This window comes from Pavona decussata, unplaced genomic scaffold (assembly GCF_977016875.1).
Source record: "Pavona decussata unplaced genomic scaffold, jaPavDecu1.1 SCAFFOLD_198, whole genome shotgun sequence".
NCBI lineage: Eukaryota > Metazoa > Cnidaria > Anthozoa > Scleractinia > Agariciidae > Pavona > Pavona decussata.
Genome location: NW_028145606.1, coordinates 1,355,001 through 1,378,777, shown reverse-complemented (window position 1 = coordinate 1,378,777; position 23,777 = coordinate 1,355,001). Strand labels below are relative to the sequence as shown.

At 38.0% G+C, this 23,777-nt stretch overlaps 1 protein-coding gene across 1 annotated transcript in view; it reads left to right on the top strand.

Annotated features, from left to right (window-relative positions):
• The window catches only part of LOC146461483 (uncharacterized), a 135,634-nt gene that overhangs the window by 37,466 nt on the left and 74,391 nt on the right, over positions 1–23,777 (top strand). The gene's annotated exons all lie outside the window — the stretch shown is intronic.

Genomic DNA, 23,777 nt, shown 5'->3' with positions numbered 1-23,777 from the left:
TTTATTAGGAAGAATTCAAATTGTCAAGACTTTTGCTATTCCAAAACGTATGTACAGGGCTTCTTTAATAGCGCTCCCCAAGGGTTTAGTTAAGGTAGTGAACTCAATTTTGTACAGTTTCATGTGGAAAGGGAGGGATAAAGTTAAACGCCAAGCTCTTATATTAGATCTTAAGAAATGGGGATTGAAAATGCTAGACATTGAGTACATGATTAACGCAAAGCGAGTAGCCTTTCTAGAAAATTTCTAGAGGAGTATGCTCTCATCGAGGCAGGTATGTGAATTTTCTCTAGAGAGAAAACAGATCCTGTGCACCGCTAATCAAACGTTACAAGATAAGTATTCAGATACAGTTGTTGATTAAGAAAATGTTTTCTCCTTATTCTTTAATATCACTTTAGAATCAAAACTAAATAAATTGTATTATTTACACCGATGAAAAGCTTGTTCGGCTAGGTCTAACTGACTCTCTATGTTGTGCTTTTTGACAAGAAGACATAGAATCAATCGAGCATTTGCTTTATATTACAAGGGAGACAGATTAAACTTTTGCAGCATCTCAAGAAATGGGAGAAATTAATTCACATTTTTCAATAATAATACGTGACGACACTGCACGGAAGGTATTTAAGAGCGGCTGCCTATAAGGATCGAGAATTCGCCCGTCAGCGACCAATTTGGCGCTCTTCAAAGGTGGTTTTAAAGTGTCCGCTAGAATCACTAAAATGAATAGATTTGAAAATGTTCAGTAGTGTACAATAAACAAGAATAGTTGTTCAAAGTTTGTGTAAAGTTTGACAGTACTTTGAACTTTCAGTTGGGCGAAAAACCGCACTTTGACCGCATTTTCAAATTTTGCGAATCTCTCAAAATTAAAAAGTCGCTTGAACATTTAAATATGATTTTTTAAAATAGTTCACCAAAGGATATTTTTGGACCGAATATAAGCGATTCGCCAAATTGGTCGTTGACGGCGAATTCTCGATCCTTAAAGGCAGCCGTCCTTAAACAGTCACAGGTTTTGTGTGATTGAATTGTGTTTTCTTTCTTGCAATTGACTTCGTATTTATTGTTGTTGCTTCTGCTTTAGGTTTATTTTATTAACTAGTATTATGTTCTTTTTTCCTTTGTAATTTTAAAAATAAATTAACAAAAAATTGGGGTAGAGCACTCTGGTTGGTATCAGTTATGTTGTTTTTCTATACTCTGTAAATTCAAATCAAATAAGGTACGTTTTTAAGTTATTTTTTCATTCATTCTCAATTAAGTGCCTGCCAACTAACACATAAATCATAGGGTTAAAAGTGATACGACTAATCTTTTTTTTCTTTTGTGTATATATTTAGATGTGACGTGCAATGACATACATAAAAAAGGAATGTAAGTATAGTTGTGGTGGTTTGCATGTAGTCAAACTTTTCAGTCCAATCAGATAAAATAAAATCGGAAATATTTCTTGGACAAACAGCTGATCCTCGGAGGTACTCGATATTTTTTACTAGTACTCCAACCAATTTGAAAGAAAATTACCATTCATTTGCACAAAATTTCAATTTCTGTTTTGCTGTGTTCTATCGTTACGTCTACACATAAGCTGCTTCATATAGTAGTCTTCACATAAGTTGTTTGATATACTAGTCGTTCGGGTGGTGAAAATGCTTACCATTATATTAAACATTGAAAGGTTCCTCAATTTCCAGCCGAAGGTTTCTTGAGATATTCCCTTGAGTACAATACTTCTGTTTTGCCAGGGCTGAAGGAAACAAAGCTTACTCACTGACCTTAGGTTCAAGGCCTATTTCCGCTTATTGCCACATGACAAACGACGGTCTACTTAATTCATGCGGAGGAGGCGGATGGACCCTGGTCATGAAGATCGATGGCAGAAAGGTACTGACAAGGTGGAATTATGGGAAACGTAGTGATTGCAACAGTTTTCTGGATTATCTTAAATTGCCCTACAGGGAAATTTAAATTTTAATCAGTCACTTTTTTTTATTTTTTCAAGAAAATATCTTGATCTCATAATTTAAACAACAAGTGCATCTTAAAAATTAGTACTTGAAAGACTCGTTGCAAATACTCGATCAATTGCCTGTAGCCGTAAATAAATTTCGTTCGGATAGCTGGATGTAACTGACCTGCAGCTTCAAACAAGAAAGACAGAAAATGACTCGTCTATCCTTTCTTGTGTCCTGAATAGTTCGCTAAGAGTCCATTACAGTTGTTCCTAAAAACTATTACGTTTCGACGCTAGCCAAACGTCATTATCAAGTCAAAATATGTTTGTCAGTTTCAGTCTATAAATACTAAATTAAAAACGATAGGTGAACAAAAAAGCTGTAACTTAAGAAAGAAAAAATGAAATCACCAAAAGGCGGTCATGGATGAGAAATTGATATCCAAACTCACTCAGCTCAAGCATCTTAGAGAAGAAGCTCAAAATGCTGACAAAGCCGTGATGTCTGGGAGGAATCGAATGCTGCGGTGTTTCTTATTACCTTGAATGTCCGAAACCCCAGTCTAGCTTTTACGATGGAGCTTCCTATGGATAATAAGATCTCTTTTATCGGCATTGAAATGGTCAAGAACATAACTAAAATTGAAACTCAAGCTTACAGAAAATCCCTGGCTTGCACTTACACCACAGTCACAGCGATAACCGCTATAAAGACTCTTTATTAAAGACAATGATACATCAGGCCTATGCCTTAGCGTCTACAAAAGAGGCTTTCAATGCAAAACGTGCCTTGACTATCTTATGGGCCTTATTAATTCTGCAATCAACAAATGCTTCAGCGAACAGAGCAGAAAGAAACACCGATGATAGTAGCACAGTAAGAATTAGTCTTCCAAAGATCAAGCGACCGCTCATGCGGTCCAGAAGTACTTACGCGATCTTAACCATAAGATTGGCCCTTTATTGCAGCCAGTTTTCATGAGCAATAAATTGGGGTAGATCTTAAACCCAAAGAAATTAAGTCGTCAATTGTTAATAAGCAGTGTGTTGTTTACCATTTTTGATGTGATCTGTGCGATACAGATTATGTCGGCTACAGAGGCCGACACCTTCATCAACGCACTGCGTGCTGAGCACAGAAATTCAGCGTCGCTAGACATATCTTAGAAGCTCATGGTAACAACAACCTTTTAAAAAGAAATCCCACTAAGAGCTTAAGAAAGTGGCAGGGCAAATTTAGTGGTTTATTCTTTGAAATGCTGCTCATCAAGAATCTCAAAGCTAATTTAATTATCCAGACGGACTCCATGCATGCCAAACGTTTTGTTTATTTTTATTCTTACGTTACATGCAGCTTTTATAATCACCTATTTTTTTGCTTTTTAGTATTTATAGACTGTAACGCGCAAACATATTGTGACTTGATAATGACGTTTAGCTAACGTCGAGACACTGTCGATTTTAAGAAATATTTTATCGCATTTTTTTTTATAATTAAATACTTTTCTAAATCACTTTTTCTTCGTATTCTGTTACTATAACAATTATCATTTTTACTATTATTGTTTTTGGTAATTTTTTGTTTGTTTTTCATGTGCAGACAACCTTTGGGTATAACTCTGACCTCTGGAGCGACGGAAACACCTACAATCTTGAGGGAGGAAAGACAGGGCTCGACACACAAGAAACGAAGCTACCAAGTTACTGGAGCACATCGTTCTCTAAGATTTGTCTTGGTATGAAGGTCGATAACCAGTTCAATTTTGTTGTTGTCAACAAACCTGCCAGCTCCCTATTTTCACTGATCGCTGACGGTCAATACCGTGCCACCTCTCTTGGTCGGAATACGTGGAAGAGGCTGATCGGGTCCAAAGCGTCCTTGCAGCGCAACTGCAACAAGGAAGGCTTCAATGCTGTCAGTGGAAGTGAAACATCAACCAAAGCGAGAATCGGCATCATAGCTAACGAACAAAACGATTGCGACTCCTGTGACTCCTTACTCGGGTTTGGTATTGACGATGGTCCTTATGACAAGTCCACGTGCGGCAATGAAGCTCAGTACTCTCCAGATAATGGCGACCGATTGACCTATGCCATGGGATATATCTTTGTGCAGTAAGTACTGGCCGTTGCAGAAAAAGTCAAGATTATAGTTTTAGTGGTCTTGGGAAAGCATAAAAGAAACTTTTGGTTATTATTGTAATTGGTTTAAACGTTCGGGTTAAAGCAATGTAAAACAGGGCTTCAATAAAAGCTTGTTAACAAGGTTAGAAAGATTCCTTTTTTATCTTTTAATTTTATGTTTAAGTAAATGCACAATTTGGAAACATTCGTTCTACTGTAAAGGTAGAAAGAATCCCAAATTGCAAGGACTACAACAGATTTATCCTGCCTATACCCATTCTCTTCCCCAGAGCCTCCTGTCCGGGGCCTTTCCACAAGGGAAAGGAGGCTCTGGGTCCCAGGATTTGATTGGCTAGTCTCCTAACAAAAGAAATCTAAAACGAAAGTGAAAATGTCAGCGACAGAGCGTGGGATGAGCGACTGGCGGCCTGGCGCGAAAAATAAATGCTGCACGATGACGATGGCGGAAGCTAAAAAATCGCTAAAGATTCTCCGAAAAAGCCGTTGGCAATTTTTTTAACATCTGTCAGGGTGTTATAATCAAACGGTTTTAATTAGAAACCATTCTTTCAATAGTTTCGTGAAAGAAACACGGGATGGAGTTATCAAAAGTCTTTTAAGAGTTTTTTTGTTATCGGGAAGGAAAGTTTCGCTCGATGATAATTTCCCTCAAACAACTCTGTCAACCTTGTTTTCACAAGATAAAAAACATTTACGAATTGCAGTCTTTAATGAAAAAGAGTCTATCTTCGCAGGAGCTTTCGTTGGCTGAGACAAAAGTGAAAGAGCTCGTAGTTCTACGTTGAATGGCTAAATTTCCCGATCCTATTGGTGCAAATTGCGATCACAAATAGCTGAGGCATTCCCCACAAATTTCTAACTTGGAATAAAGTACAGTAAGGGACATCTTTTCTGTCTCAGCTCCTTTAGCTTTGCGATGTAAGGCGGCAAGAGGGCCTATATTTCATGTATGTTAGTATCTAGCAGCAGTGTAAAATATGTTCTTTTTGTTTGAGTTCACTGTAATGATATGATGACAGGATCCACCTTCCCTAAGGAATTTGAAATTATTTCTCTTGTTTTCTCTTTTGCTGTTACTATCAGTGCAATTATGGGTACAATTCGAAACATGGCACTTAGCATACCTAGCAAAAGGTCTAAAAATAGTTATTTCCCTATGAATATTATTAATTACTAACAATGTTTAATATGCAGTTGTTTTGCAACATCCATTTTCTGATTTTTTTTGTTTTTCAGTGGGTGGGGAGGGGGTTGTGGCAGAATTTGAGAAATAGTGGAAGAGGGCAACATAAATAATTTACATGGACACTGTCATCCCTTCAAACCTAATACCTGTTAGAATTTTCTTTGAAAAATAAAAAGAATGCCTCTGAAAATATTAAAATTTTTTAAAATTGTTTTTTATGTCGTAAAAGAAAATGCACAACAACATTTGGTATTTTTCAGAACAACTATTTAATTTAATTCATATTTTGAACGCTCATTGAACCCAATGAACTCAAACTAAGTCTATTGAAGGCTACAGACACATAACATGTTACAGCACGAAATTCATGGCTAGACAACGATCTGATCTTTCTTCTCCAGACAAACTATTTGGCTGCAGCTAAGTAGATATAAACTGAGGGTAAGAGAGGTATGACGTCACAATAGCCCAGGAGGGTGACGTCATCCGAAAACAATGATATAACGGGAGGTTAGGGAGGTAGGACGTCACAATAGCTCCCGGGTTGACCTCATCAAAAGTGATGACATCATCTAAAAATAGTATAGGGACATCATTGGGGTAGAGGAGTATTTTGTTCTCATTATAAAACGATGATCTCATAGTTTAAAAATAGAATAGTCATAGAATAGTTATAAAACTTTCCCGCTATGAAGTAGGAAACACAAACTATAAAGGCTTCCAAGCAGTTATTTATCATCAGTGAGTTTAAATCATTCGCTAAGCCTCGGTTGGTGGTTTGAAATTTTTTGCTCCACGAAAGGTGAAAGACCTTTGGACTTTCGCAAGCCTACACTTAGGTAGTATGAGGTCATTACTTTGCCTGGCGTTCCTTTGGTGAATTTTTGAACGGTTTTGAAATCGTTTTCAAAGATAACCGGGAGTTAGATTGTTCATTCATTTGTTTAGTGCGATTTTTTTTCTTTGTCCGTTAGCGTATAAAAAAGCGATTACTGCCAAGCACATTATTCACGAATTTGTGAGTCTCAGTAGTAATCATACATTTTGCTACTATTTTGGACAAATTTGATCGAGACTGTGATTTCGTTGCTTATAAAAGATGAAGTCAGACATTAGACATCAGACATCACACGCGTTTTTCGACTCACACACCGTTACTTAAGCAATTTAATGTTAATTAAGGTGAGCTTTGTCGGGGATTAAACAGTAAAAACAGTCTTTTGTTGTCTTTGTTCATGACATTGCTCCGAATGAGAATATTACGGTTGATTTATTGCTGACTGCTTAATTTGCATGTTAAGTTTGGCACGCACTGAAAAAAATAAAACACGCTCAGAATTTACTGAAAATTCTTTATTCAAATCGTTCAACAATTCAAGTACTAAGTAAAGTTCTTATTACAGCGTTAATCATCTTTATCCTCTTCATCGCTAGGGGGATAGAATGTCATTTTTGGTGTCCTTTCATCTTTGGGAGTGATTGCTCCACAATTTAATTATCCTCCTCATGGAGTTATTTTTCGGACGAGTGTGAACGCTTGAAGTTTGTACCCACTACACCTCATCAACTACGCCATTAACACCTTTATCAACTCGAGAGTTGCTGACCAGCAGACACCGCAGGCCTCGCCAGTAATGGAAAATGACGTGACCCTATGCAAGGTTTCCCCCTACCCCTAAACAAGCTAACCCTAATCTTTATACAGAGTTTTTCCCTTCCCCTAACAACTAGCTAACCCTAATCCCTATACAGAGTTTCCCCCTCCCCCCAAAACTAGTTAACCCTAATCCCTATACAGGGTTTCCCCTTGCCCCAAAAACTAGCTAACCCTAATCCCTATACAGGGTTTCCCCCTCCCCCAAAAACTAGTTAACCCTAATCCATATACAGGGTTTCCCCTTGCCCCAAAAACTAGCTAACCCTAATCCCTATACAGAGTTCCCCCTCCCCTAAAAACTAGGTAGCCCTAATCCCTATACAAGGTTTCTCCCTCCCCCAAAAACTAGTTAACGCTAATCCCTATACAGGGTTTCCCCCTCCCCCAAACTAGTTAACCCTAATCCATATGCAGGGTTTCCCCTTCCCCCAAACTAGCTAACCCTAATACAGAATTTTTCCCTCTTCCCCAAACCTAGCTAACCCTAGTCCATATACAGAATTCCCCCTTCCCAAAACTAACTAACCCCAGTCCTTAAACATATTTTGTCCCCCCCCCCCCCCCCCCCCAATATAGCTAATCCCTATATACATGCTTTTCCCTTAATATGGCTTTCTCTGGAATTCTAATCTAACATTTCTATTAGGTTTTAGGTGTTTTTGTTACTTTACTCAACACTAATTGAGCTTGAGAGTGCTGCGTTGCAGAGGTCTCTCGCTCAATATAATCACTTACATGGTTAATTATTTTACTAATGATTTTTTGTACTACACACAACTACTTCCCCAATTTCCTTCCTTAAACCCCCCTTTTAACTACTGATTTTAATCAGTGGAGACTTGGGAACCCATATATTTGGGATTCCACACCATGGCTCCTGGGATCCTACAACGGTTGCTAGAGATACTACTGAAACTTACTTTAATACAATCTCGCCATTTCAATTGACAAAGCAATGTCCTTCTTCAATAAGCAATTGCTTCAGAATAAGTCTTTTAACGACTGCCTGCATTATCAAACGATATATCTATAATTTGAAAACAAATTTATCGGACAGTGGCATTTGGAAGTGTTGCCGAATAAGTCTTGATTACTCTAGATAGTTTTTTTCTTTGGCAAGAGAAAATTTTCTTTTCGGATTAACTACAGTATATGTATTTGTCCAGAATCCTTGGTTCTGTGGCACAACCATACTGTTTAAGTCTGTTTTGCATGGTTTGTTGAACTTAGTATTCATAAAGACGTTGCAGTGCTCAGCATGACTCGCTTGTTAATAATAGTTTGATCTTCCATTTCCATTTTTCCATTTTTTATTTGCGCCAATCTTTATACAATCAATAGGTTTTCTACATTTTACATATATATTGTTGGCAGGAGATCCCAGCAAGTTTTTGCAAACTTTTCTTTAGGGGATCCCCTATTTCTTAATATTTTCTATTGTTATATAATTTGATAGCTGTCAAATATATATACGTACCTAATTAATATTAAGATTAATATTAGGATTATAGTAGTAAAAGATTGTGATGGCGATGTCGGTAATTTAAACTTTATGTACTGATGTCTGAGCAATAGATCTGCTTCACTTTCCGCTTAAATGAAAAGTAGGATTTAGCATCTTTCACCTCATCAGGGAGATTATTCCATAATTTAGCACCTCTAGCTTTCAGAGAGAATTTTCCATAATTTGTTCTAGTATACCGAATATGTAACTTTGCTGAAGATCTTGTATTATACTGATGAAATTGTTTGTTTTGTACAAAATAGTTTTTAAAAGTATTTGGTAACATGTCTGCTCTTTGTGAGTACATAAAAAGACTAGTTAGAAAAGTATTAAGCTGGAATATGTCTAGTATTTTTAGTTGTTTGAACAATGCAGTAGTTGAGTCTTGGTATCTTGAGAAAGTTATGAGACGAATAATTTTTTTCTGTACCTTGTGAAGACATTTTAGTGTGGATGCATAATTACTACCCCATACAATATTACAATAGGTAAAATATGGATATATCATTGTGAAGTAAACATTTTTTAAAGTAATTTTGTTTACATAGTGTCTTAATTTGGCTATAATACCAGACAATTTTGATGTCTTATTACTTATGTAGTTAATGTGATTTTTCCAAGTCATTTTATCATCTATTCTAACACCTAGGAATTTTGTCCATTTTACCTGCTCTATTTCTCGTTGATTGATTTTAACGCCTAAGTGCATATCTAATTTTTTTCCCTTTGTCTTAAAAATCATAAAAGTCGTTTTACTGGTATTTAGGGTTAGTTTGTTTGAGCATAACCAATCGGATACTTTACTAATTTCTTCATTAGCAATTTGCAATAGTTGATTTACATTTTTGTGCTTAAAGAAAAGATTTGTGTCATCTGCAAACAGAATATAATGAAATAAATTAGAACTTTTATGAATGTCATTTATATATATAAGGAACAATAGTGGCCCTAATACAGATCCTTGTGGGACTCCGCATCTTATTGTGTTAGGTTTTGATAATACATTGTTATACTTAACTATTTGTTGCCTATTTGTTAGATAATTTTTAAACCATGATAACGGTGTTCCTCTTATTCCGTAGTGTTCCAACTTACTGATTAAGATTTCATGATCAACTGTGTCAAACGCTTTTGATAAATCTAGAAATATACCAATTGTATATTCGTTATTTTCTATTGCTGAGGTAATCTTATCGACAAGTTCTATAATTGCTTGTTGAGTTGAGCGCTTTGCTCGGAAGCCATACTGATGATCAGAGAGAATATGATGTTTGTTTAAATAAGATATTAATCTCCTGTACATAAGTCGCTCAAGAACTTTACAGAAACAAGGAAGGACTGCAATTGGTCTGTAGTTTTGAAATGCGTCCTTATCACTTGTTTTATAGACCGGAGAAACTACTGAGATTTTTAGCTGATTAGGTATTATACCTGTAATTATTGACTGATTAAAAATAAATGTAAGTGGGTACGAAATTAATTTGCTTATTTCGCATATTACTCTGGGATTTATATCGTCTAATCCACTACCTTTGTTAGGGTTTAACTTTTTGAGCTCATTTTCAACTTCGGTTGTTGTTATTGGATCTAAGAATATGGACTCTACACTCTGCACTCTACACTCTGCACTCAGAGTAAACGTAGGCCTACTCACCGAAAACAATGGTTCATTAGGCGTAGGTGTAGTGTCATTGTTCAAAGAAATGCCAACTCCAAGCAAGAACGACGGCGGGATCGTTGATGGGTTGAGAAAAAGCTCTCTTGCTGCCCCACCAGTTTGTTCATTTTGAATCCCACCGGCTCCTGAGATAGAAGGACCTCTTAGAAAAAGTCTGTAATCTGAAATTTTGTGGAAACAGCATGACACGAGGAGCCAGACGCCCAGAGAGGCGGAGATACCAGAGAGACGTCTGCTCCTCATTAGTATGCAAATGACTCCCATATATAAAGCTCTCCATGGCACCGCCCCAAAATATATACGTGACTAAATTACTTTGAAGCCAAATTCCAGTTATGGTTTGAGATCTAACGATAACTATACGCTCAAACCACTGGCAGGTAAAACGTTGCCCACCCTCGGAGAGCGAGTCTTCGCTACTGCGGCTCCTCGATTGTGGAATGGACTACCTCTGGAACACAACAAGGAACACAGTATTAACATTTTTAAACGGAAACTTAAGACTCTCCTTTTTTAAAGAGCATATCTCAATTAGTCCTTTAGAATAACTTTTATACGATTTTTAATTTTTAACAGAATTAGTTAGCATGATGTTTATGATCTAATTTTTATGCCTTTACAGTTTACTTTTTAACTCTATATATATTGTTTAATTGATACCATTTGTAAAGCGCATTTGAAAACTTCAGTTGAATTTGCGCTTAAGAAATTATTATTATTATTATTATTATTATTATTATTATTATTATTATTATTATTATTATTATTATTATTATCATTATCATTATTATAAAATACACACAAACATTGTATCCCTACTTCAGTGATTTGATCTCACCTCGTTATTTCCGATCAGCTCTGGGCTGATTTCTCTACTTGACATACCGCAGACTTTTTAGCGCCTTTTTAAGGGTAAGTATTTTAAAAAATACTGAGACTGAAGTCTAACGGGCGATTTACACGGTACGACTTTGCCGCATGCGAAACTACGACAGGGCTACGACACGAATTTTTTCGTGTAAATCAAACCTGCAGCTCGCTTACGACTGTTATGTACGCCACAAAAAATTTCGTAGGACTTTCGTAGGTATAGGCAATGCCCGGGGGGGAGGGGTACTCCCCTATATGGGCTATACGGGGACGTGCCGCTGGATAGGGTATGGTTTTTGGCCTCTCTGGCCTGAACAGGGTATATAATTTCAAACGAGTCTGCCCTGGACCCGTCCTAGACAGGGTATGGTTGCAAGACCGTCGTCGAGTATTTGGCAATCCGAAATAAGAGACGTTAGTGTGTATTTATTTTAGTGAACAATGCGTCACGTCGATTGAGTTTCCACTTATGGTTCACCGCTGTTAATGCAAAATTTTGGGAGTTTTTGTCATCACTTCTAGTTAGTGTATTATTTTATCTGTTGTGATTGGTATCCGCGTTTGAATACGTGGAACATCACGTCCGGTAAGTGAAAGTGGGCCTTTAAATGTTACTGATTACTATTGCCAATAAACACTGGTGTAACACAAGAGCTAGATGTTGTCCTTTGTCCTAAATAGGGTCTTAAAATAGAGGACACTGTCCTACACAGGGTAGGTACTTAAGGTTATTTTCGCCCTAAACAGGGTCAGGGTTTCAAACCCCCAGCGGCACTCCTATACCCAAAACTTTGTCAAGTGCCCCCCCGGGAGGCAATGTTGGGTGAAAAGAGTTATGTGCGATTTTTTGCATGACGCGAGCAGCGCGCGGTCTAGACATCGCATGCGACAGTCGTGAGCAAAAGTTGTGCCGATCTATAGACCTTTTTCATAAATGGCGGCCGATTGATTGTTCTTTTCAAGATGTGTAAATTAGCCCTACTGACCTCATTTCAGAGTAAAAATTCTTTTGAATTTTGCACATCCTAACGAGGCTAGTAAGGCTAATTTTCATGAAAACAAAAGAATAATTTATTGTCCGCCATTTATGAAAAAGGTCTATAAGACAGAGAGATGTCTTTACTCCTGACGAGTAGTTCCTGTGCAAAGAGGGTGATTCGCTTGCCATGATTGGCGAATGATCACGGAGAATTCTTTTTAAAAGCGGCCTCTCTATCAGGAATTCAGTACTTCCCCGACAAACAATTTTATTTGTGAATCCCACTAACCTTAATGTTGTGAGATACCTGTCCTGCGTCAAGGTAAACAGGCTTCTGAAACGCAATAAAAGACCTATCCATTTATTTTTTGCAATTATTTTGTTTCCAAGCTGCAAGGGCAACTGCTGAGGCATCACACTGCGTCGGCAAGTAATGTTGTCAATAACTTTCAAGAATCCGGCCGGCGACATAAGCGAAAATTCGAATTTCTTTTTATTTCCTCAAAAAGACCCTATTAGTGAACGATTTTCAAAAAGAATATCCAAAAATTCCAGCGAATTTTTATTTTGGAAAAAATCCGATCGCCCAATTGAAACTATGCAAATTAGTACATTTTCAAAACTCTTGTTCAAACAGGGAAACGTTTTCTTGAGGTGATGTTTTAACAATACTTTTTACATCCCTTGTGCCTGCTCCCAAACTATATTTTATCTCTACCTGAACATTCTTACATTTGAAGTTGCCCACGTAAAGAATACAATGTTTGCTATTCCTTAGATAGAGGGCGTTTTGCCATATTTCAGATGACCATATCATCGGGGGTATACAAATTTGCTGCTAATAAAAGAACTTTTTTGAAAGGGCAATTTTCTTAACTTATTTATCATGTTTAAATATTTAGTTTGGCACAATTCGCCATTTCAGTACTTCATCTTCCTCCTCTTACTTTGCACGCGTCAGTACAGTTCACGGAAGCATTTGGATAAAAGCCGACCAAGGTCTCTGGTTTCATCTCATGCTTTATACACGAAAATAACTAGCTTTAAACTTAAATGCTCCCCATATTAGCATAACGTTACCAAATGATTCTTTTCAGGTGAATTTTTCGAGTTTATATTGAGACATTCAAGCGAGATGAAAGAGCCTTCCCACGGAAATAACTTGAATTCTCACGTCTCTCATGTCATGTTAGACTTCCAAACTAACGTTATTTTCAAGCTAAAAAGTGTAAATGCTCCCTTTTTACGGGACCTAAAACAGAATTTGCTTAAATTATTACAAATGAAGTCCACCGCAAGAAAAAACTAAAAGAATCGCGCACCGACGTAAATGTAAACATCACTGAGCCGTTTCTCGACTTGCCACATCGATGAAACGCGTCCGTTGTTTTACCTTTGCCCATCTTTTTAAGAGCGGCTGCCAATAAGAATCGAGAACTGCATTTCAGCGACCCCTTGGTCGAATTTCTGATATTTCGCCTGAAGATACCCTTGGATTAACTACTTTCGAAAATCATATTTTAAAGTTCCAAGGTATTTTATTTTTGCGAAAATTACGAGAGTTTGAAATGGGGCCTAGGTGCGGTCACAGGCCAATAAAAACCGCGAAAATTTAGTTCAAAGGACGAAGCCCCGTTCACGGTGTAAAATAACCCAATGAACTTGAAACTTTACACAAACCTAGACCAACCATGTCACAAGAAAATTAATACAATAAACATTCCAAACTCGCTGGCTGCTTTCTAAAGCATGCAGATTTGTGTACACTACTCAAAATGGCCTCGAATTCAGTGCCAATTTCATTAAAATAAAAGTGTTTCTGGTATGTTATTTTCTCTAAATTAAATCTCATATCTCAAAAGACGATGAAAAGAACTTATTTGTTTCAAGTTTCATACTCTAATTCAAACTCTTTCCCACTCAAGGAAGATCGAATATGCATGCGATACTTGTGGCTCGCAATTCCCGTCACAAATTATGAGATCAGAACCGATTCACAAACAGTAACACTTGACATCTGGAGCCCGTGAATGTTTCCAAACATCACATAATGGGCCCTAAAACTAATCAGACTGACTGAAGACAGCCATTCAATGTTTTTCGATCCCAGATTTTTTTCCTATTCTCCTCTAAAATAATATAGTTATTTCGGTCAATTAGCCTACGAAACATGTGCAACAAATTTGCATACCATTCTGACCATTTCGATGTAGTGCAAATCAAACTTTAATGGATGGAGAAAAACGTGTGACTTTGTTCCTGCCGTGTTGTTTTGAATATTCGTTTTTCGCAGCGACGGCTCAAATCAATAAGCCAGTGTGCAGGGGCGTAGCCAGGATTTCTAGGAGGGGGGGTTCCAAATTGGTTCCAACGAAAACGTTTGGTCTAAAATCCTTACATTACGTACGTACAAGACTTTGGCGTTTACGCTACGCAAAAAGAAGACGCCTTGATTGCCGTTGAGCGAACGTGTTTATCACTTCCTCGATATTTATGTCTCGGTGGTAATTGATGTTCATCAACGCCAGCCCAGACTCTCGCTCGCTTGACATGATGTTTTTAACCTCCTTAGTGTACTGAATAAGCGCTCAATTTCAGCTGACATTATCGGCAACGTGCAGAAAATGCGGATCAGGTGTGGATGTTAGGAAAGAACTCTCCGTCGCATGCTGCGAGTGTCTGAACTGCACTGGTGGGAAGGTCGGCATCCTCAGTGCTGCACCACTTTCTCTTCCATCGCAGGAGCTCAACATCAACCGCATGAAGAGAAAGAAGGTCGTTCTCATAAAACTCCAGCGCTGCTTCAATGTCAGGATTTCTGTCTCCGAAGGCTACCAGCTAAGGAAAAAGATTAAAGAGGCTTCACAAGACAGCACCATTAGTAGGAAAACCACCAGCTCAAACAACACCAATGGATCGTCTACTAATTTCGCGGGCATTTCTGCTATGCACACAGGTGCATCTTGTTACACAGGAATCCCAGCTCTGCTCATGTCTCCGAAAATGCAAGTGAAACGCAAATAGATACCACAATGACGTTCACTGTACTTACTGCCCCCGCTTCTGGACCAAAACCCGAGGAGGCACCCTAGGATTCTCCGCGTTTATACATATAAGGAATTTAAAAATGTAAGAAAGTAAGTACTGTAACTAAATTTGTTAGTATGCGAAAAAAATCTCGATTTGATCAAACTAGGCGTGCACGGTGGTCTCGGGTAATATTTCAGCAAGCGGGCAAGGTGCTGTCGGGTAGCTGTAATTCTGCAACCACGAGATCTTTGTGCAGCGTTTGACGGTCTTGCGAGCAAGAGTTTGCGTTTCGTCGTCTTCTAGCAGCATTTCGAGTTCTTTCTAGCAGTGTTTCAAGGTCTTGCAAACTCGAGTTCGCATTTCGCCATCATTTAGCTGCATTTCAACCACGAGTTTGCGTTTTACCATCTTCTAGCAGAGTGACTGTCAAGGTATTGCAACCACGAAGTCACGTTTCGCCATCTTCAGCGGTCTTTCAAACCACATAATTATACATACAATACGTTGTTGTTTCACAAAACAAAACTGTATGACTGTAATAGATTTCAATGTGAAATTTACGGAGAAATATGCTAACCAGCTACTTGGATGTTAACTTCAATAAATATTCAATCGTTTTTTTTTTTTTTAACATTCGTATGCACAGTATTTATATCCAGTAAAAACCATTTACAGGTGTTAAACAGATCTTCAAAAGCGGGGCCAGCAGTGAAAACTATTACTAGTTGTAAGGATAGAACAAAACGAAGAATTTCAGGAATCGCGAGTCCATTACACTCTTCCTGGGATAAATCGCTGTAAAAATAGGAGAGGCGGGGGGGGGGGGGTTCCTTGACGCGAGAGGGGGGGTTCCGGAACCCCTGGAACCCTCCCTGGCTATATCTACGCTCCTGGTGTGACACTGAACAACTATATTCAGTTCGCTGACGTGGTAGTAACGCGCACGTGATCCTGGCCAGGCATTTCGGTATGGAATCCTGCGCATACATGGCGCCATTAGAAACTGTAAATAGTAAAAATTACTGCTTGTGGGCCAAGCTACGACTACCCTGGTGATGAAAACCTTGTCAAGCTAAGAGAGTGTACAGAGATGCGAGAGCCCATCTTGCCAGCTTTGGTTGTTTAATTTTGGCCAAACCAAATTTAAGTATTAGTGTCATTTCGTTTTTTAACTTACAGTTATACAGACCTGGAACGTCCATTTTTTCGCGAAAAAAAAAAAAAACACCCATAACAATCATCCTCACAATTAAAAATATGAAATCTGTATATTTGAGAGCGTAGTAGTGAATTTCCCACCGACCACCAACCCGACCTCCCCCCTCCCCCCTAGCTATAAGCGTCAATAATACTGTGGTTATTGTTTACTTCCCTAGACTGTTTTCTCGCTGCTCCTGCCAGTTTTTTTCAACTCCGTCAAAAAAAAATAATAACAGGAAATTTGAAGTGGAAAATGTATAGGCGAAATACGACTCTCACCCGCACGTGTTAGTAATAAGGTAGTTACGGCCGTCATCCGCTTGCGCTAGTAATAAGTTAGTTTTCGTGGCCATCATCCGACAGACCAGGGCTGGCAAGATTCTTATCTTCTCGGAAATTTAAAGAAACTGGCAGAAACAACGAGAAAACCGGTTTAGGAAAGTAAACAATAACCACAATTGACGCTTATCGCCAGGGGGGATGGGGACGGGGGCGGGGGAGGTGCGGTTGGTCGGTGGGGAATTCACTACTCTAATACCCTCGAAGTTACATATTTTATATTTTTAATTGTGGGGATAGTGGTTACGGATAGATTTTTTTTTTGCAAAAAATCGACGTTCCAGGATCTGCATTACTATAAGTCAAAAAACCAAAAACTGACACCAATACTTGGACGTCGATTTTTTTCGCGGAAAAAACCAAAGCTGGAAAGATGGGCTCTCAGATCTCTTGTACAATCTTTAAGCTTGACAAGGTCATCAACCCCAGGGTAGTCATAGCTTGGCCCACAAGCAGTACTTTTCTAAAAGCGCCCTGAACGCGCAAGTGCATGGCCAGGATCACGTGCGCGTTACCCACATCAGCGAAGTGAATATCGAGTGACAGTTGTTTTGTCACACTGGCTTATTGATTTGGGCCATCGCTGCTAAAAACGAATACTCAAAACAACACGGCAGGAACAAAGTCAAACGTTTTTCTCCATTTTACTGATCGACTGCTTCATTTAAGAAGCTAAAGGAGCTGTAAAGTTTGATTTGCACTACTTTTTCCTGCGACATCGAAATGGTCAGAATAGTATGCAAATTTGTTGCACCTGTTTCGTAGGCTAATTGACCGGAATAACTATATTATTTTAGAGGAGAATAGGAAAAAAATCTGGGATCGAAAAACATTGAATGGCTGTCTTCAGTCAGTCTGATTAGTTTTAGAGCCCAATATGTGATGTTTGGAAACATTCACGGGCTCCAGATGTCAAGTGTTCGTGAATCGGTTCTGATCTCATAATTCGTGACGTGAATTGCGAGCCGCAAGTATCGCACGCATATTTGATCTTCCTTGAGTGGGAAAGAGTTTAAATCAGAGCTTGAAACTTGGAGCAAATAAAGTTCTTTTCTTTGTCTTTTGAGATATGAGATTTAATTTAGAGAAAATAACATACCAGAAACACTTTTATTTTAATGAAAATAGGCATTAGTTTCGAGGCTATTTTGAGTAGCGTACACAAATCTGCATGCTTTAGAAAGCAGCCAGCGAGTTTGGAATGTTTACTGTATTAATTTTCTTGTGACATGGTTGGTCAGGGTTTGTGTAAAGTTTCAAGTTCATTGGGTTATATTACACCGTGAACGGGGCTTCGTCCTTTGACCTAAATTTTCGTGGTTTTCATCGGCACGTGCCCGCACCTAGGCCGCATTTCAAACTCTCGCAATTTTCGCAAAAAATACAATACTTTGGAACTTTAAAATATCATTTTCGAGAGTAGTTAATCCAAGGGTATCTTAGGCGAAATATCAGAAATTCGACCAAGGGGTCGCTGAAATGCAGTTCTCGACTCTAGTACAGGCAGCCGCTCTTAAATACACTTGCCAATAAAGCTTAGTTTTTCAGTGCGTTTGTCGAAAATAGCGGAGAAATAGTGCAACGTTGTTACTGACTACTTGACTCATTCAATCACAACCGGATAACACGACTGAAAACTTGATAAAAAGAAATGCTCTTACTTGTCTGCAATCGTTACTCACATTATATCTGGCGATATCACATCCCCGAGGCAAGGCTGAAAATTGTCCCAAATTCCTCGTATAAGCTAAGAGATTCAAAGTTTTGTACCGCGCGAATAAGTTTTATTGCGTGACAAGTGAAATGCGATTACACAAGCGCGCGAAAAGCACAGGAACAAATTGTGTCAAATGATAGTGTGAAAATAAATTTTGAAATTGCAACAAGAAGAAATTGAGGCAAGTCAAGGTCTGCAAGGTATATTTTATGAACTTCCGAGATCCACCCTGTGTTGTTTGTGCCGGATTCTCATTATCAGCAACAACAACAACAACAACCACCTTTGTTTTTCTCGTGGCTAATTAGGAAAAGTAAAACCGAAATTAACTCAAATGAAAACTGAACTAATCATGAGCTTTCGAAACCTTAATGCGGTATTTCAATACCATTCTCAAACAAAAAGCTAATCTTTTGAGGAGAATGACTTTTGTCTTTCTCCATGGCAGCTCACCGTGACTGATCAAGCTCGAAAGAAGGACTAGATTTGCAATGTGTTACGCTTAATCAATGCAAAAAGAACGTTTGCTGCACCTTGAGGCCCAAAGGATCGGGCACTATGAAGAAATTCAGGACGAACTAGTGTTGTTGCTAGAAAGGGAAAGTAAAGTTTTGCATTTGAGTGAAACTGAGAGCATGAAAGAACATTTCATTTCCTTTCCTGGTGTTCCCATGTTTTAAACAGAAATTCACTACTTTGAACTGATTACTTGACTTTACTCCAGGAATCATGATTTATGATTGAAACTTTCCATTTGTCTTTATATCCTCTCAGACCGAGAGGAGTAAGGCCTTCGCTGCAGAAGGGGGAAAGTCAAAAATCTTTAACGGAGAAGGGAGACCGAGGAATAAACAGCAAAGAATTGTTGTTCATTGCCAATAGGCCTTATCACGGTTTTCGACGCTATTTTGACGAGTAGGCAAACACGCTTGAAATAACAGTGTTTGTATGGAAATCCGATGTCAAATAATTTTAGTAAAACATCGCTTCTGAAAAATTCATGAATTGGAAACTTTTGGCACTAGGAAAACGATTTTAAGAAAAAAAATTGGAGGGATGTAGCTGTGCCAGAAAGCGTCCAGTCGTGTTTTGAACTTTCTATACATTTGTCTGTATTTTTTTCCCGCGAACTATTTTTGTAGCAGTTCACGGCTGGTTCGCGTTACAGACAAATGTATGGAAATGAATGAATTTTTCAGAAGCCATGTTTTATGAAAATTAATAAATGGCGAGTTTATAATCTTTAAGCGGTTGTCTGGTAATGCCTGAATGCTTTTGAAGTATTGATGGAGTCCGATAGATGTCATTTCTCACGAAAAGTATGTCAAATGGTAAAGGCAAAGGTAAAAAAATAAATAGGCACTGGAAGGAGTGCATGTGGTTTCAGCTACCATAATGAAAAGTTGTTGCCGGCGAGTGACCCTGAAAAAAGTCATAGTAAGAAAATGAAAGGGACTCTCTTCAAAGATCATTAAATTATATGTGAATTTTACGTTTACGGTAGGTTTTTTTTCCCTGCTTTATTGAGTCCCTTTTTGTGCATTAATGAAAAAGTTGCAAACCTGGGGTGTTACTTCGGTAGGTGTATGGTAAGTGACTGTGCCTTAGTGGGGTTGCAAATTTGTATGGAGGTTATTTTCTAAGTGATAAAGTGTGATTTTTAGACTGCCGTTATAGGTATCTCTCTAGTGATCAAACAAGTTTTGTGTATAACTATAGATATGTTATTAACCAAGCTGGATATTGGAAATTGAAGAGCTCTAATTCTGTCTCGTTAACAGTGCAAAACAACGCAATGTCATTGTAAATAAAGGGCAGTCTATGACTGCATGTGGCTACTGCTTTATCTTTGTAGAATATTGCACTAAAAAAGCAATGTTATATAAATTCAGAGGGTAAATGAACAGCTCTAGTCAGTGCAAAAATTGTGCAGCGTAATTTGATCGTGTTGTCACATGGGCAAATTTGGTATGCGCTGGAGGATTTCGGTTTGTTTACACTCTAATGCACAGAGGACAGTAATAGATATGGTTTGGCTCTCCCATGGTTTACATAAGGTCGCATGGTGAAGAAAGTTCGTGAATCAAGACACAGATAAACAGACCCGTGTTCACGCCTAAAAAGCAAATATGTTCAATTTTCGCCTCGAGTGAATCTACGTGAAGTCGACCGATCCAAGCGAAGTGCGGGTCACTAAAGTACAATTTCTCGACTCTATTAAACTGAGTACGTTTTTCGAAAATTTCGGCAAAGCTATTTGAAATATGAAAAATCGATCAATTTCACATAAAGCACGGTAAAATTCACATTCAAACCAGTAGTATTTTGCAAAGTGGGTTCCCAGGAGCACTCAAACATTTCCGAGAACGTCTACAGCTCATGTGATGATTTGCAGATCTTGCTTACGATCGCACGTGTTTACTCGCCTTGACACAATCTCGAACGGGAACTTCTTCGCTATGAACTAACTGATTTCCTCTTTTTTAGCAGTCGGGTGTTCCTTATAAGTTGTTCTTTTGATCTGGAGTATTGAAAACCTGTGTTTTCCTTCCAAGAATTGAACCACAAACTGACGCCTTGCAAATCCACGCATCAGAGACTAGACAGCCATTTTGAATTCAATACAAGGATCTTCAGTAAGAACAAAATCAAAGAATTATAATTGGTGGAGACTTTAATGATGTTAGGGATCTGGATCTTGATAGCTCTGGAGGTTCGCCTAAAAAAAAGGGTCAGCTAAAGTTCTAGATAACATCTGCTTAAATTATGATTCAATTGATATATGGAGAATCAGGAACCCGGATAGTAAGCTTTTTACCTGGAGACAAAAGAAGACCCTTGCTCAGAGGAGACTAGATTTTTGGCTTATCAGTGAAGCAGTGAAGTGTGTAAAGATGAGATAGAGGAGACAGGTATTAAGACGGCTGTTAGGACTGATCATTCGGCGATATAGTTATCTCTTTCAATAGTTTAGACAAGCAAATGCTTGGCTCTTCTTACAGGAAAATCAATTCCAGTTTAATGAAGGAAGGAAGACTACGTTTCCGCAATAAATGAAAACGTTCCGGAATGGCTAGCAGAATTTAATGAAGTTACTGACAAAAGGGTCCTGTGGGATCTAATTAAATATCGTGTGAGGCAGTACACTATAAAATATAGTAAAGATAAAGCAAAAAAAGAAAGCAAAAGCTGGTAGAAATCGAGACTTCGAAAGAAGAAGCCGATGAAGCTCTGAGAATCAATTCTTCTACAGTTATGATTCACATTTTGATTATATGGCCAAAGGTGCAATAATTCGTTCAAGATCAAATTGGTACTAACAAGGGGAAAAAAGCAACAAGTCTTTTTTAGGGCTTGAATCAAACAGAGGAACCAAAAGTTGTACTCGAAAAATGGTTACCAGTGATGGCATGCTTACCACAAATTCAAAGAAAAATTCGATGGAAATGGTAACATTTTATTCGGATCTATACGCCGGAAATGACGAAGAAGTAGACGAGAGTCATCCGTTTTTGCTGAGACCAGAAACCCGAAACATACTTCCGAAATGAATATCTGCGAAGGGAAATTAAGGAATGTTTTGATTGCCTTCAGTCGTTCGAAAATAATAAGTCCCCTGGTAATGATGGTCTTAGTGTTGAATTTTATAAAACGCTTTGGAACTCCTTAGGAAGCCTACTGGTTGATTCCCTTAATTGCTCATATGACTCTGGTGAACTCTCAAATACTCAAAAGCAGGCAATTATTAACTTAATAGAGAAAAACGGAAAGGACAAGCGACACATTAATAACTGGAAACCAATCTCGTTTATTAACGTTGATACCAAGATTGGCTCTAAGGCAATTTCCACAAGACTGCAGAAGGTTTTGCCTAAAATTAAAATAATACGTTTCAATCAAAACGCTTATGTCAAAGGAAAAACGATCCTCGATGCCGTTAGAACTATAGATGATATCCTAGATTATACAGGAGGGTTAAAAATCAACGGAATGTTAGTAGCTATAGACTTTCAGGAAGCCTTTGACTCGGTAAATCGTGGCTTCATGCCTCTCCATTTTTAACTCTGTTCCGTCTTTGATTCGCTGGGTACAAACCTTTTACAAAAACATGTTCAGTACGGTGATACACAATGGTTTGAAGTTGGTATGGGTGTTAGACAAGGTGATCCATGATCCCTATATTTATTTTTTATTTGTTTAAAAAATTTGGCTATTAACATACGTGTCAACAAAGAAATTAAAGGTATACAAGCCGATAATGAAGAGATAAAGTTAGAGATATTTGCTGACGACTTAAAAGTTTTTTTTTAGAAATCATACCTCGCTCAACGTAATATTAGATCAGTAATTTTAACAGCTTTACTTTGTGCTCTGGTCTAAACATCAACTATGAAGAGACGGAGATAATGTTTTTGGGAAACAAGAATCCAATATCGGCGACTTTAACAACCCCTGAAAATAGAAGTATTAGTGTTAAAAAGGCCATAAAAATCTTAGGTGTTTATTTTATGTACGACTAGGTTCTTTGGAAAAAGCTTAATTTTGACGAAATTTTAAAATCTATCAGAGAAAAGTTGCACTTTTGGAATTGGAGAAACCTAACGGTTCTTGGACGCATACAAATCATAAAAACATTTGCGGTCCCGGTCATCATGTATAGGGCTGGCTTAGTGTGTATACACCAGGACATAATCAAAGAAGTAAACAAAATCTTATTAAACTTTATTTGGAGAGGAAAGGATAAAGTGAAACGCTCAGTCCTGATAAGTGATGAGGAAAATGGCGGCTTGAGAGCACCGCATCTAGAATCGATTGTAAGGACGCAACGAATTATGTGCTGCATAAAACTTTCTGAGGCGCAATAAAGTAGTTGGAAAATGATTCTTTTGCATTATTTAAAGCAAGTTGGCGGAAAATTAGTTTTGGCTTGTAGATTTGACCTTAAAAAAACTTCCTGTTAAACCACCTCGTTTTTACGAAGAATGTTTACAAATCTTCGCTGAGCATTCTGCAGCAACGGGAGAGTGCAGTCAAATTTTGAACAATAACACAAGAGCGAATACAATAATATGGAATAATAAAGATATTTTAATTAATGGAACATCGATTTTTCATTATAGCCTATTTAATAAAGGAATAATCCTACTCGAAGACCTTGTAAGTGACAAGAATGATGTAATTATTAAACAGAATCTATATAAATCAATTTTCACACCTATGGAAGTGTTTTACTTGATGCAGATTCTTGATGCCCTGCCGATGGCCGTTGTGGCGAAACTCCTTGTTGTCTTGTGGGCCAAAAAGCTGGAAATCTTTTATTTTAAGTGATCATATCCAATTACGTTTAAAGGAATCCGTAAAGCTTTTTCGAAAAATGTTTTTTTAAAATACGAGCAAAGTATGAAAGCACTCCAACTGCGCAAAAGAAATTTACGGATCTGTACTGAGGTATATGTTTAGATTGGCCCGAAATAAACGAATTGCCATTCAAAGTCCCAGTGAATACAAAATC